We start from the raw sequence: 12,200 nt of genomic DNA on the forward strand, positions 1-12,200 counted from the left end.
GAATTTAACAACCAAAAGGGTTGGAGGACATTGTAAAGGAACGGCTGTTTTGTATATTATTGAAATTAAGCTGCTATAAATTCAGTTTAGAATGTTACAACTTTAGGATATTAAGTGTTAATTGCCATGGCAGCCACAAGAAAATAGCTATAGAATATACTCAAAAGGAAAGTAATAAGGAACTTAAACATTTTGCTACCAAAAAAAAAAAAAAAAAAATCAACTGAACACAAAAGATGATAGGATACAGGAAGTGAGGGACAAAAAAGCAATAGGACATAAAGAAAACAACACAATGACATAAGTAAGTCCCTTCATATCAGTAATTACTTTAAATGTAAATGGATTCAACTTTCCAATTAAAAAGCAGAGATTGGCAGAATGGATGAAAGCACATAATCAAACTATATGTCTGTTTACAAGAGACTTACTTGAGATCGAAAGATACAGACCACTTGAAAATGAATATAGATATTCCATGCAAATAAGTAACCAAAAGAGAGCACTATTCTAATTGCAGAAAAAATAGACTTTAAATCAACAAAGCTTACAAGAGAAAAGAAAGACATTACATGTTAACAAACATTTTAACAGCAAGAAGATATAGTGATTATAAACATTTATGCACTAATGACAGACCATCAAAATACATGAAGCAAAAAGTGACAGAATTGAAGGGAGAAATAGTTTTACAATAACAGTGGGAGACTTCAGTACCCTACTTAAAATAATAGAATAATGAGACAGAAGACAAAGGAAAAAAGACTTAATCAATACAATAATCCAACTAGTTCTAATAGACACATACAGAGCACTCCACGTAACTACACAGCATACACCTGCTTCTAAGTGGACATGGGAAATTTTCCAGGATAGACCATATGGATGGCCATAAATTAACTCAAAAGATTTTAAGAGTTAGTTGTAATCCAAAGTGTCTTCTCCGACCACAATGGGTAAAGTTAGAAGCCAATAACAAACTAAAAAACACAAAATTGTGGACACTAAAAAACACTTTTAAACAACAGATGAAGATGAAATCACAAGGGAAATTTGAAAATACTTAGACAAATTAGAACAAAAACACGACATACAAAACTCATGGGGTGCATTGAAAGTGGTGCTAAGAGGGAAATTTATAGCTAAAAAGTCTACATTAGAAACAAGAAAGATCTCAAAACAACAAGGATTTTCAATGTGAGGAACTAGAAAAAGAATATGCTAAAGCCACAGCTAGCAAAAGGAAAGAAATAATAAAGATTAGAGCAGAGGTCAATGAAATAGAGAATAGGAAAATGGCAGAGAAAATGAAACCAAAAGTTGGTTCTTTGAAATGATCAACCAAATAGACAAACTTTTAGTTAGGTGGATTAAGAGAAAAGGAAGTCTCAAGTTACTAAAATTAGAAACGAAGTGAGGACATTAATAGTGATTCTACAGAAATAGAAGATGATTTAAGAGAGCACATGGACAATTGTATGCTGAAAAATTGGATAATCTAGATGAAATGGACAAATTTCTAGAAGCACAAAATCTGCCAAGACTAAATCATAAAGAAATAATCTAAAAAGACCTGTTATTAGTAAGGAGATTGAATCAGTAATAAAAAAATCTAGGGATCCCTGGGTGGCGCGGCAGTTTGGTGCCTGCCTTTGGCCCGGAGCGCGATCCTGGAGACCCGGGGTCGAGTCCCACGTCGGGCTCCCTGCATGGAGCCTGCTTCTCCCTCTGCCTGTGCCTCTGCCTCTCTGTCTCTCTCTGTGTGACTATCATGAATAAATAAATTTTAAAAAATCTTAAAAAAAAAAAAAATCTCCCAGCAAAAAAAAAAAAGTGCTAGTCCTGATGGTTTCACTGGTGAATTCTATCAAAAAATTTAGAAGAATAACTTTTTAAAAAGTTTTTAAAAGATTTTATTTATATATTCATGAGAGACACACAGAGAGAGGCAGAGACACAGGCAGAGGGAGAAACAGGTTTCCTCCTGGGAGCCTGATGCAGGACTGGATCCTAGGACCCCAGGTCATGACCTGAGCTGAGGCAGACATTCAACCACTGAGCCATCCAGGCACCCCAAGAAGAATAACTTTTGAAACATTTCCAAAAAATTGAAGAGAACACTTTGTAACTCATTCTATGAGACTGGCATTACTCTAATGGCCAAACCCTGACAAAAACTACAGAAAATTACAATGTTCCTTTTGAACATTGATGCAGAAATCCTCAACACAATTCTAGTAAACAATTCAGCATTTTAAAAGGATTTTATAATCATGACCAAGAGAGATTAATTCTTGGTATGCACAGTGGTTCAAATTATGCAAATCAATCAATATGGTGCAATACATCAATAAAATGAAGGGAAAAACACATGATCATCTCATTTGATGCAGGGAAGGCATGTGTCAAATTCAACATTCTTGTATGAAAGAAAAACATTCTTGTATGATAAACGCAACAAACTAGAAATAATAGGAAACTACTTCCATGTAATAAAAGCTGTACATGAAAAACATAGCAAACTTAACACTCAATGGTGAAAGACTGAGGCAAGGATGCCCACTGATCTATCTAGAACAGTTAGGCAAGAAAAATAAAGGCATCCAAAGTGGAAAGAAAAAAGTAAAATCTCTGCAGATGATACGATCTTAGATGAAGATCCTAAAGATGCTGCAAAACTATTTAATAAGTGAATTCAGCAAAGGAACAAGATAACAAAATTAATACAGAAACCAGTTGCAATTCCATCCACTAACAATGAGCAAACTGAAAAGGAAATTATGAAAACAGTTCTTGGGGTGCCTGGGTTGCTCAGTTAGTTAGTTAAGCATCTGACTCAGGCCATGATCTCAGGGTTATGAGATACAGCCTGTGTCAGGCTCTGCACTGAGCATGGAGCCTGTTTGGGATTCTCTCTCCCTCTCCCTCTGCCCTTCCCCACCACTCCTGTACTCTCTGAATAAATGAATCAATAAATACAAAAACATTTCTATTTATAATAGCATAAAAAGAATGAAGTATTTAAGAATTAACCAAGAAGATGAAAGACATACAATGAAAACTTCAGAATATTGCTGAAAGAAATAAAAGAAATATAAATAAATGGAAATACATCCCATGTTCGTGGACTGGAAGACAATATCATTAAGATGTATTACCCAAGTGAACTACATATTCAGTGCAATCCTGTCAAAATCCTAGTGATTTTTTTCCCTCAATCCATTCTAAAATTTATACAGAATCTCAGGAACAGTGAATAACTAAAACAATCTTGAAAAAAAGATCAAATCTGGAGGACTTACAGTTCCTGATTTCAAAACTTACTACAAAGCTACTGTAGTCAAAATGGTGTGGTGTTGGTATCTGATAGCCATTTAGACAGATGGAATAGATTAGCTCAGAAATAAACCTGTACATCCCTGATGATAACTGATGATGAATGTCTTTTCATGTGTCTGTTAGCCATCTGTCTATTTCCTTTGAAGAAATGTCTGTTCATATTTTCTGGTTACTTTTAAAATTGGATAATTTGGGGGGGTGTTGAGTTGTGTAAGTTCTTTATATATTGTGGATACTAACCCTTTATTGAAATAAGTCAGTCAGAGAAAGACAAATACCATATGATTCCACTCATATGTGGAATTTAAGGAACAAAGGAGAGAGAGAGAAATCAAGAAATTGACTTTGATATACAGAACAAACTGATGGTTGTCAGAGGGGAAGGGAGTGGGGATGTGTTACATGTGCACTTGAAAGAATGCTTTTTCTATAGATGTTGAGTATAATATTCTATATATGTATGTTAGATCAAGTTCTTTTTTTCATGTATTCTTTATGCTTATAGGTTTTTGTGTGTGTGTGTGTGTGTGTGTGTGTGTGTGTGCTTCTCAAGCATTGGATGATGGCAAAGAAAAATTACAGTTGCAGATGGAATTAAGGTTAGTAATTGGCTGCATTTAATATGAAGTAATTATCTGGATTAGGGGAAGGGGCAATGTCATTACCAGGGTCTGTGAAGGTAGACAGAGGCAGAAGAAAAGATGAGATGAAGGCTGCTGGATTTAAAGAATGAGGAAGGGGCTATGAGATAGGATCAACAGGCCACCTCTAGAAATTGGGAAAGGTAAGGGAACAGTTCTCCCCAGGGGGCTAAGGCAAGGAGAATAGCCTTGCCAACACCTTCTAACCTACAGAACTGGAAGATGGTGAATTTGGGCTGTTTTGCCATGTGACATGACGTATTCATAGGCGATGGGGATTAGGATGTGGGCATCTTTGGGAGACCATTACTTTTCCTACAACTCTTGCTTCAGAGTTGTTTTTATTTTTTATTTATTTTTTTAAAGATTTATTTATTTATTTATTTATTTATTTATTTATTTATTTATTTATTTATTAAACAGAGAGAGAGAGTGAGAGAGAGGCAGAGACACAGGCAGAGGGAGAAGCAGGCTCCATGCAGGAGCCTGACATGGGACTCGATCCCGGGTCTCCAGGATCACGCCCTGGACTGCAGGCAGCGCCAAACCACTGTGCCATCGGGGCTGCCCTTCAAAGTTGTTTTTAATATAACACAATATATTATTGTTTTTAAAGCCAATGTTTGTTTAAATTACTATTTCCTGTGCTCTTGATTACTTCATGCAGCCCTGATCTTCCATCTGCCAATTTCCTCTGCCTAAAGTACATCCTCTTGATTTTATGCATTTCACTCTTATGTAACCAGGTGTGGATTTCTTTTTATTTGTCCCTCTTTTTTAAAAAAAAAAATATTTTATTTATTTATTCATAGAGGCACACACAGAGAGAGAAGCAGAGACACAGGCAGAGGGAGAAGCAGGCTCCATGCAGGGAGCCCGACTTGGGACTTGATCCAGGGTCTTCAGGATCATCCCCTGGATTGAAGGTGGCGCTAAACCGCCGAGCCAACAGGACTGCCCTTATTTGTCCCTCTTGAGATTTGTTTAGCCCTTTGAATCTGTAAGGTTGCATCTTTCATCAGTTCTGGAAAATTCTTAGTTACTATCTTTTCAGATATTGCTTCTCTGTTTTCCCTCTTTTACCATCTGGGTCCTTAATTATATATATGTTAGACCTTCTGATTTTATCTTCTGTGTTTCTTAACCCTTCTTCATATTTTCCTTCTCTTTGACTTTTTGCTCCATTACTGATAATTTTTTCAGTTCTATTTTCCATTTCACTAATATCAGTATGTCTAATTTGCTATTAAATCCATCCATTACATTGTAATTTCAATTCTATTTTATTTAAATTTTGATTGTTTTTCAAAGCGCATCCTCTTTTGTGTATATTTCAAGATTATCTTTTACCTGTTTTAAAGTATTAAACATAGTTATGGTAAAGTCTGTGTCTAATAATTCCATTAATAGAGATTCTTAAAAGTCTGTTCCAGTTTTTTTCTGATTCATGGTGTCTTGTTTCTGTTTGTGTTATTTTTTGACTCAAAATTTATTTGGATTTTTTCTTTGGAATTTTATTTCATAAATTTTCTATGTCCAGAATGAATGTGGATCCTTCCAAAGGAAATTTGTGTTTGTTTCTTCCAGGCTCTGGAAGCACTCCCAACCCAGAATCACTCCAAAGTTGCTTCTCAATTTTCAGATTACCCAGGTGGTGTGAATTCAGGCTGCACAGCCATGTAAGGGCCACTTGTGGTTTCCATATTCTCAGAAGTAATCCTTTCCTAAACCAAATTGGAGACACTCAACTCTCCTCTGGGGTGGAGGCCAATTATTTCTATTTCACTGTTAAAACTGTAGGTATGACCCTTTGGAGTCCCAGCCTTAGGGATGGAGGCTGCTCTTTTACAGTCCCTGCCTTGCATGGGTCCTGAGAGTTGTCTTCTGTTCCTCAGACACCTGAAGCCGTGAAATTCCAAATGCAGATTCTCTGGTCTGGTGAAGGCCTCCAAGAGAAGGAAGCTGTTATCACTTTCTAGGCTCTCCTCTTTGCTTCTGACCTGACCAGAGGATTCACAGCTTTCTTACCAATTCATTTTTTAATTTAAAATTAGAATAATTTTCCAGAGTTTTACATTGTTTTTAGGAAATCTAATCTTTCAGACCTTTCTTTCAACAATATATTTCTTAAATTTCTGAGATTTTCAGATAGATTCTCTTCAGTTTTTTTTTTTTTTTTTGGCAAAATATATACAACATAAAACTTACCATTGTAATCATTTTAAGTGTATGGTTCTGTGGCATTCATTACATTCCCAATGTTGTCCAAACATGACATCACTATTTCTAAAACTTTATCATTCTAGAGACTCTGTAACTACCAGGCAGTAACTCCCATTCCCCCATCTCTGGCCCCTGGCAACCCCTAATTCACTTTCTGTATCTGTTTGTTAGTTTGCTTCTAGGTTCCTCATATAAGTGGAGTCCCACAGTATCCTTTTGTGTCTGACTTATTTCACATAGCTTGTTTTCTAGGTTTATCCATGTTTTAGCATGTATCAGAATTCCACTTCTTATGAATGAATAATATTCCATTTTATGTTAATACCATATTTTGTTTATCCATTCAGTTGTTAGGGGCATTCAGGTTGTTTTCACTCTTTCACCATTGTGAACACCTACTACTGTGAACCATGTATAAGTGTCTGAGTTCCTTCTTTCACTTCTTTGGGATATATACCCAGAAGCAGAATTGCTGGATAATATGCTATTTCTATGTTTAGCATTTTTAGCAACTGTCAAACTGTTTTCCACAGTAGTTGAACTATTTTTCATTCCCACCAACAAAGTACTAGGGTCCCAATTTCTCCACAGCATCATCAACACTTGATATTTTCCATTGTTTGGTGATAGCCATTTTAGTATGTGGGAGGTGGTATTTCACTGTGTTTTTTTTATTTGCATTTCTTTAATGACTAAAGATGTTGAACATATTTCACTTGCCATTAAGTATATCTTCCTTGGAGAAATGTCAATTCAAGCCCTTTGCCTGTTTTTTTAATTGGGTTGTTTGGAGTTTTTTTGTGGTTGAGTTGTAGGGATACCTTATATATTTTGGATATTAATCCCTTATCAGGTATATAATTTGCAAATATCTTCTCCCATTCTATGGGTTATCTTTTCACTCTTTTGATAATGTCCTTTGATGCACAAAAATTTTAAATTTTGATGAAGTCTAGTTGATCAAGGTTTTTCTTTTGTTGCCTGTGCTTTTGATGTCATATCCAAAAGAATTATTGCTAAATACAATGTCATGAAGCTTTGCCCCTTTGTTTTTTCCAAGAGTTTTATTGTTTTAACTTGTATGTTTAGTTTTCTTTTTCTACCAATTCTGAGTAATTTTTTTTTTTTTTTTTTTTATAGAAAGTGATTCTTGCCTTCAGAAAAGGAAGGGTCTGGTACTTTTTTTTTTTTTTTTTAATTTATTTTTATTTATGATAGAGAGAGAGAGAGAAGGGCAGAGGGAGAAGCAGGCTCCATGCAGGGAGCCCGATGTGGAACTTGATCCCCGGACCCTGGGATCATGCTTTGAACCAAAGGCAGACAGTCAATTGCTGAGCCACCCAGGCATCCCAATGTTATATTTTTTAAATGTTTTATAGAATTAACCATTGAAACCATCTGGTCCATGGTTTTCCTTGTTGGGAGGTTTTTTGATTACTACTTCCATGTCTTGTTATAGATATACTCAGATTTTCTATTTCTTCATTATTCAGTTGATCATGTTTCCAGGAAATTAGTTTTTTCATTTAGGTTATACAATTTGTTGGTATACAACCATTTGTAGTATTCTCTTATAATACTTTTGATTTCTGTAAAATCAGTAGTAATGTCTCTACTTTCATTTCTGATTTTAGTGATTTATGTCTTCTCCCCTTTGTGAATTTAGCTAAAAGTTTGTTAATTTTGATCTTTACAAAGAATCAGCTTGTTATTTCATTGGTTTCTATTTTTCTATTATTTTTTCTTTTCTAGTCTTTATTATTTCCTTCTTTTTGCTAAGCTTTGCGGATGGTGTACTCATTTTCCCCTCCTTGATGCATAGTGTTAGGTTACTGATTTGCGATTTTTCTTCTTTCATAACAGATATTTACATGCATAAAATTCCCTCTTAGCACTATTTTTGCTGTATCACATGTTTGGATATGTTGTGTTTTTATTTTTGTCTAGGTATTTCCTAGTTTCCCTTGTGACTTATCATTTGTCAGTTGTTTATGGGTATGTTAATTTCCACATATTTGTGAATTTTCCCATTTTGTACTTTTGATGTTTAGTTTCATCCCACTGTGATAAGAAAAGATATTTTTAATGATGTATTTTTTTAAAAACTTATTAAGACTTGTTTTGTGACCTGACATGTCAGGTCTTTTCTGGAGAATGTTCCACATACACTTGAGAAGAATGTGTGTTATGCTGGCGCTGAATGTGGTGTTCTGTATGTGTCTGTGGGACACAACTGATTTGTATGCTCCAGATCCTCTATATTCTTCTTGATCTTCTCTCTGGTTTTTCTATCTACTGTGGAAAATGACGATTGAAATATCCACGTGTTATTATAGAACTAGTTTTCCCTTCAATTCTGTGATATTTGCTTCATATAATTTGGGGCTCTTTATTTGGTGCATATATGTTTATAATTGTTATGTCTTGGTGAATTGATTATTTTTTAAAATATATAAGATCTTCCTTTATCTTTTATAACAGTTTTTTTTTTAAGATTTATTTATTTATTTATTCAGAGAGAGCGAGAGAGAGGCAGAGACACAGGCAGAGGGAGAAGCAGGCTCCATGCAGGGAGCCCAACGTGGGACTCGATCCCGGGTGTCCAGGATCACACCCCGGGCTACAGGCGGCGCTAAACCGCTGCACCACCGGGGCTGCCCTCTTATAACAGTTTTATTTTTTTTTTTTTAATTTTTTTATTTTTATTTATTTATTTTTTTATTTATTTATGATAGTCTCACAGAGAGAGAGAGAGAGAGGCAGAGACACAGGCAGAGGGAGAAGCAGGCTCCATGCACCGGGAGCCCGACGTGGGATTCGATCCCGGGTCTCCAGGATCGCGCCCTGGGCCAAAGGCAGGCGCCAAACCGCTGCGCCACCCAGGGATCCCTTATAACAGTTTTAATCTAAAGTCTATTTTATCTAAGTAGCTTACCCAACTTTCTTGGTTACTATTTGTATGAACATCTTTTACCATTCTTTCACTTCCAGTCTTTTTCTATCTTGAGACTCAAGGTGAGTCTCTCATACCCAGTATATGTTTGGATTGTTTTTTTTTTTTTTAATCCATTCTGCCAATCTCTGCCTTTTGATTGGACAATTTAATCCATTCACATTTGAAATAATTGCTGATGAGGAATTTACTACTGCCATTTTGTCTTATTTTTATTTATTTATTTTTCATTTTGTCTTTTTAAAAATTATTATTGTTTTGCCTTATAGCTTTGTCTCTCTTCTATTAGTGCCTTATTTCTGGTCAGCTGATTTTTTGTAATGACACGTTTTGATTGCCTTCAGTATATACTCTTCTGTATATTCTATAGATTTTTTCTTGGGGATCCTTGGATGGCTCAGCGGTTTAGTGTTTGCCTTCAGCCCAGGGCGTGATCTTGGGAGTCCCAGGATCGAGTCCCGCATCGGGTTCCCTGCATGGAGCCTGCTTCTACCTCTGCCTGTGTCTCTACCTCTCTCTCTCTCTCTCTCTCTCTGTGTCTCTCATGAATGAATAAATAAAATCTTAAAAAAAAAAAAAAGATATTTTCTTTGTGGATACCATGGGAATTACATAAAACATCCTAAATTTATAAAATCTAATTTTAATGAACACCTCAACTGCATACAAAAACTCTATACTTTACACTTATTTCTCCTTTAAGTTATTAATATCACAAATTACATTTAAAAAATTTTTATTTATTTGATAGAGAGCAGGAGAGATCACAGAGGGAGAGGAAGAAAGAGAAGCAGACTTCCCACTGAGCAGGGAGCCCAACACAGGCCTTGATCCCAGGACCCTGGGATCATGACGTGAGCTGAAGACAGATGCTTTACCGACTGAGCCACACAGGTGCCCCCACAAATTACATTTTTATACACTGTGCCTAGTAACATATAATTATAACAATGATTTTTATGCATGTGTCTTTTAAGTCCTATTGAAAATAAAAAGTGGAGTTACTACCAAAATTAAAATTTTGATTTTTGTATTTGCCTGTAAATTTATCTTTATAAGAGATCTTTACACCTTCATACTGCTGTGAATTATGATTTACCATTCTATCATTTCACTGTGAGGGACTCCCTTTACCATTTGCTCCATGGTAGTATGCAGACCAGGCCCGTCCAAGGCAATAAGTGTGTGGGTACTGGGAAACAGGGATGCTCAAGGCCAAGCCCACTGCTACCTAGGGAAGGAGTGGGAGCAACTACAAAATGAGTTCAGACAGTTTCAGGTTTTCTTCACTTTTCTGTGGAGAAATGAGAGCTTGCAACTTCCTAGTCTGCCATTTTGCCAAAAATACTAGTTTTTAATCTATCAAGTTGGCAACAAGAGAAATTGTTAAATTTATAGAGCAAGTTTTAGGAAACTGGCACTCTCATCAGTGTTGGTGGCCGCTGGGAGAGTAATCTGTGTGTGTCTATGTGCATATAGATGAATGTGTGTACATGTAAGTGTATGTATATTTGTGTATCTGTGTGTATGTATGTGTATTATATATGTATCTGAAAAGACTTAATGCTGATATCATCTGACCTAGAAATTCAACTCCTAGAAACTTGGCTTAAGGAAATAATCATGGGTGGAGATATTTATTGTCCATATTTCTTATACTAATGAATACTGGCAGCAGTATTTATGTTCATGAGTAGGGGTTGGTTAAAACATGATCATTCACCAGGCAGTGAAATGGCACATACTCCCTAAAATTCATGTTGAGGAAGAATATTTCAGTGAACTTATATTTAGTTATTACTTTAGAAAATATATGAATATATAAAAATATTTGTATTTTTATTTTTTTTTAATTTTTTTTTAATTTTTTTATTTATTTATGATAGTCACAGAGAGAGAAATAGAGAGAGGCAGAGACACAGGCAGAGGGAGAAGCAGGCTCCATGCACAGGGGACCCGATGTGGGATTCGATCCCGGGTCTCCAGGATCGCGCCCTGGGCCAAAGGCAGGCGCCAAACCGCTGCGCCACCCAGGGATCCCTGTATTTTTAAATCAAATAAGTTTTTTTAAAAAAAATTATCTGCCCTCCCTCACTACCTTGAATCAGACCATTTAGCAGTTGCCTCCTCCTCAGTCTTTGTAATCCTGGTCTTCTTGGATTTATTCCCAATTTGCGACTCATAGCTCTTATGGCTTTACTTAGCTAACTTTACAGAGCATTAATTACCTTCTAATTTAAGGTAGCAATTTCTTGACCTTCCATCTTTCCTGGGAACAAAGATGCTCAAAACGGATGGATTCTCAGGAAGGGAAAGAGACCATGTACTAGCCAAAGTATTACTCACTTTACAAATTCTAACTCATTCAACCCTCAGAGAGAGGAAGGCCAATTTTTACCCCATTTTTCCAATAAGAAAACTCCAGCCCTGAGAAGGTTCTCTGTTGCTGGGATTGCAGAGTTGCTTATGGGTGGAGTCCAGATTTCAACCCCTGCCTTAGGCTCCTGTCTTTGCTCTTACTCTTATTAGCAGTAGAAATAGAATAATTATTGATGTAGGAAGCAAAGACAGAAGAGAAATTATTAAATTTCCTTACTTCCTGCAGCCCACAGACACATCCTCGAACCAGGCAGAGGGACCTTCCTCTAGGTAATCAGCTGCCTTGATGTGGATACTCTGCTAAGGGCAAAGACAACCTTAGCCCGACCCCAGGACCCTGTGAGTCTCCTCTAACATATAAAAGTTCCTTTAGAAACTTCCTTCATCTCTAAAGCCCCCAAGATACATGTTGGCATCCCCTCCCAAGCATATGGTCCACCATGTCTATCTGAAGGGACTCAGGACTCAGGTTTATTAGATGGTAATAAATGACCTTATCCTAACCACAGCTAGCCCCCTCAGGGTCCTGGAAACTTGGCTTCCAAATTCCTTAGAGGGGCACCTGGGTAGCTCTGGGTGAAGTGGCTACCTTCAGCTCAAGTCAGGACCCTGATCCCAGGATCGTGGGCCAGACTCCCTGCTCCATGGGGACACTGCTTGTCCCT

The 12,200-nt window shown here is 36.5% G+C and overlaps 1 protein-coding gene across 5 annotated transcripts in view; it reads left to right on the top strand.

Annotated features, from left to right (window-relative positions):
• The window catches only part of LOC610578 (up-regulator of cell proliferation), a 51,221-nt gene that overhangs the window by 13,757 nt on the left and 25,264 nt on the right, over window positions 1-12,200 (top strand). Inside the window, exon 1 of one of the 5 annotated variants that reach the window (XM_038559600.1) lies at window positions 10,024-10,050. The exons of 3 other annotated variants lie outside the window; for them this stretch is intronic. The gene's annotated coding sequence lies outside the window, so the exon portion shown is untranslated. Of the gene's footprint in view, window positions 1-10,023; window positions 10,051-11,761; window positions 11,875-12,200 lie in introns of those variants that run through there. One more of the 5 variants, XM_038559599.1, reaches the window with a different exon arrangement.

Source organism: Canis lupus, chromosome 16 (genome assembly GCF_011100685.1).
Source record: "Canis lupus familiaris isolate Mischka breed German Shepherd chromosome 16, alternate assembly UU_Cfam_GSD_1.0, whole genome shotgun sequence".
NCBI classification, from domain to species: Eukaryota; Metazoa; Chordata; class Mammalia; order Carnivora; family Canidae; genus Canis; species Canis lupus.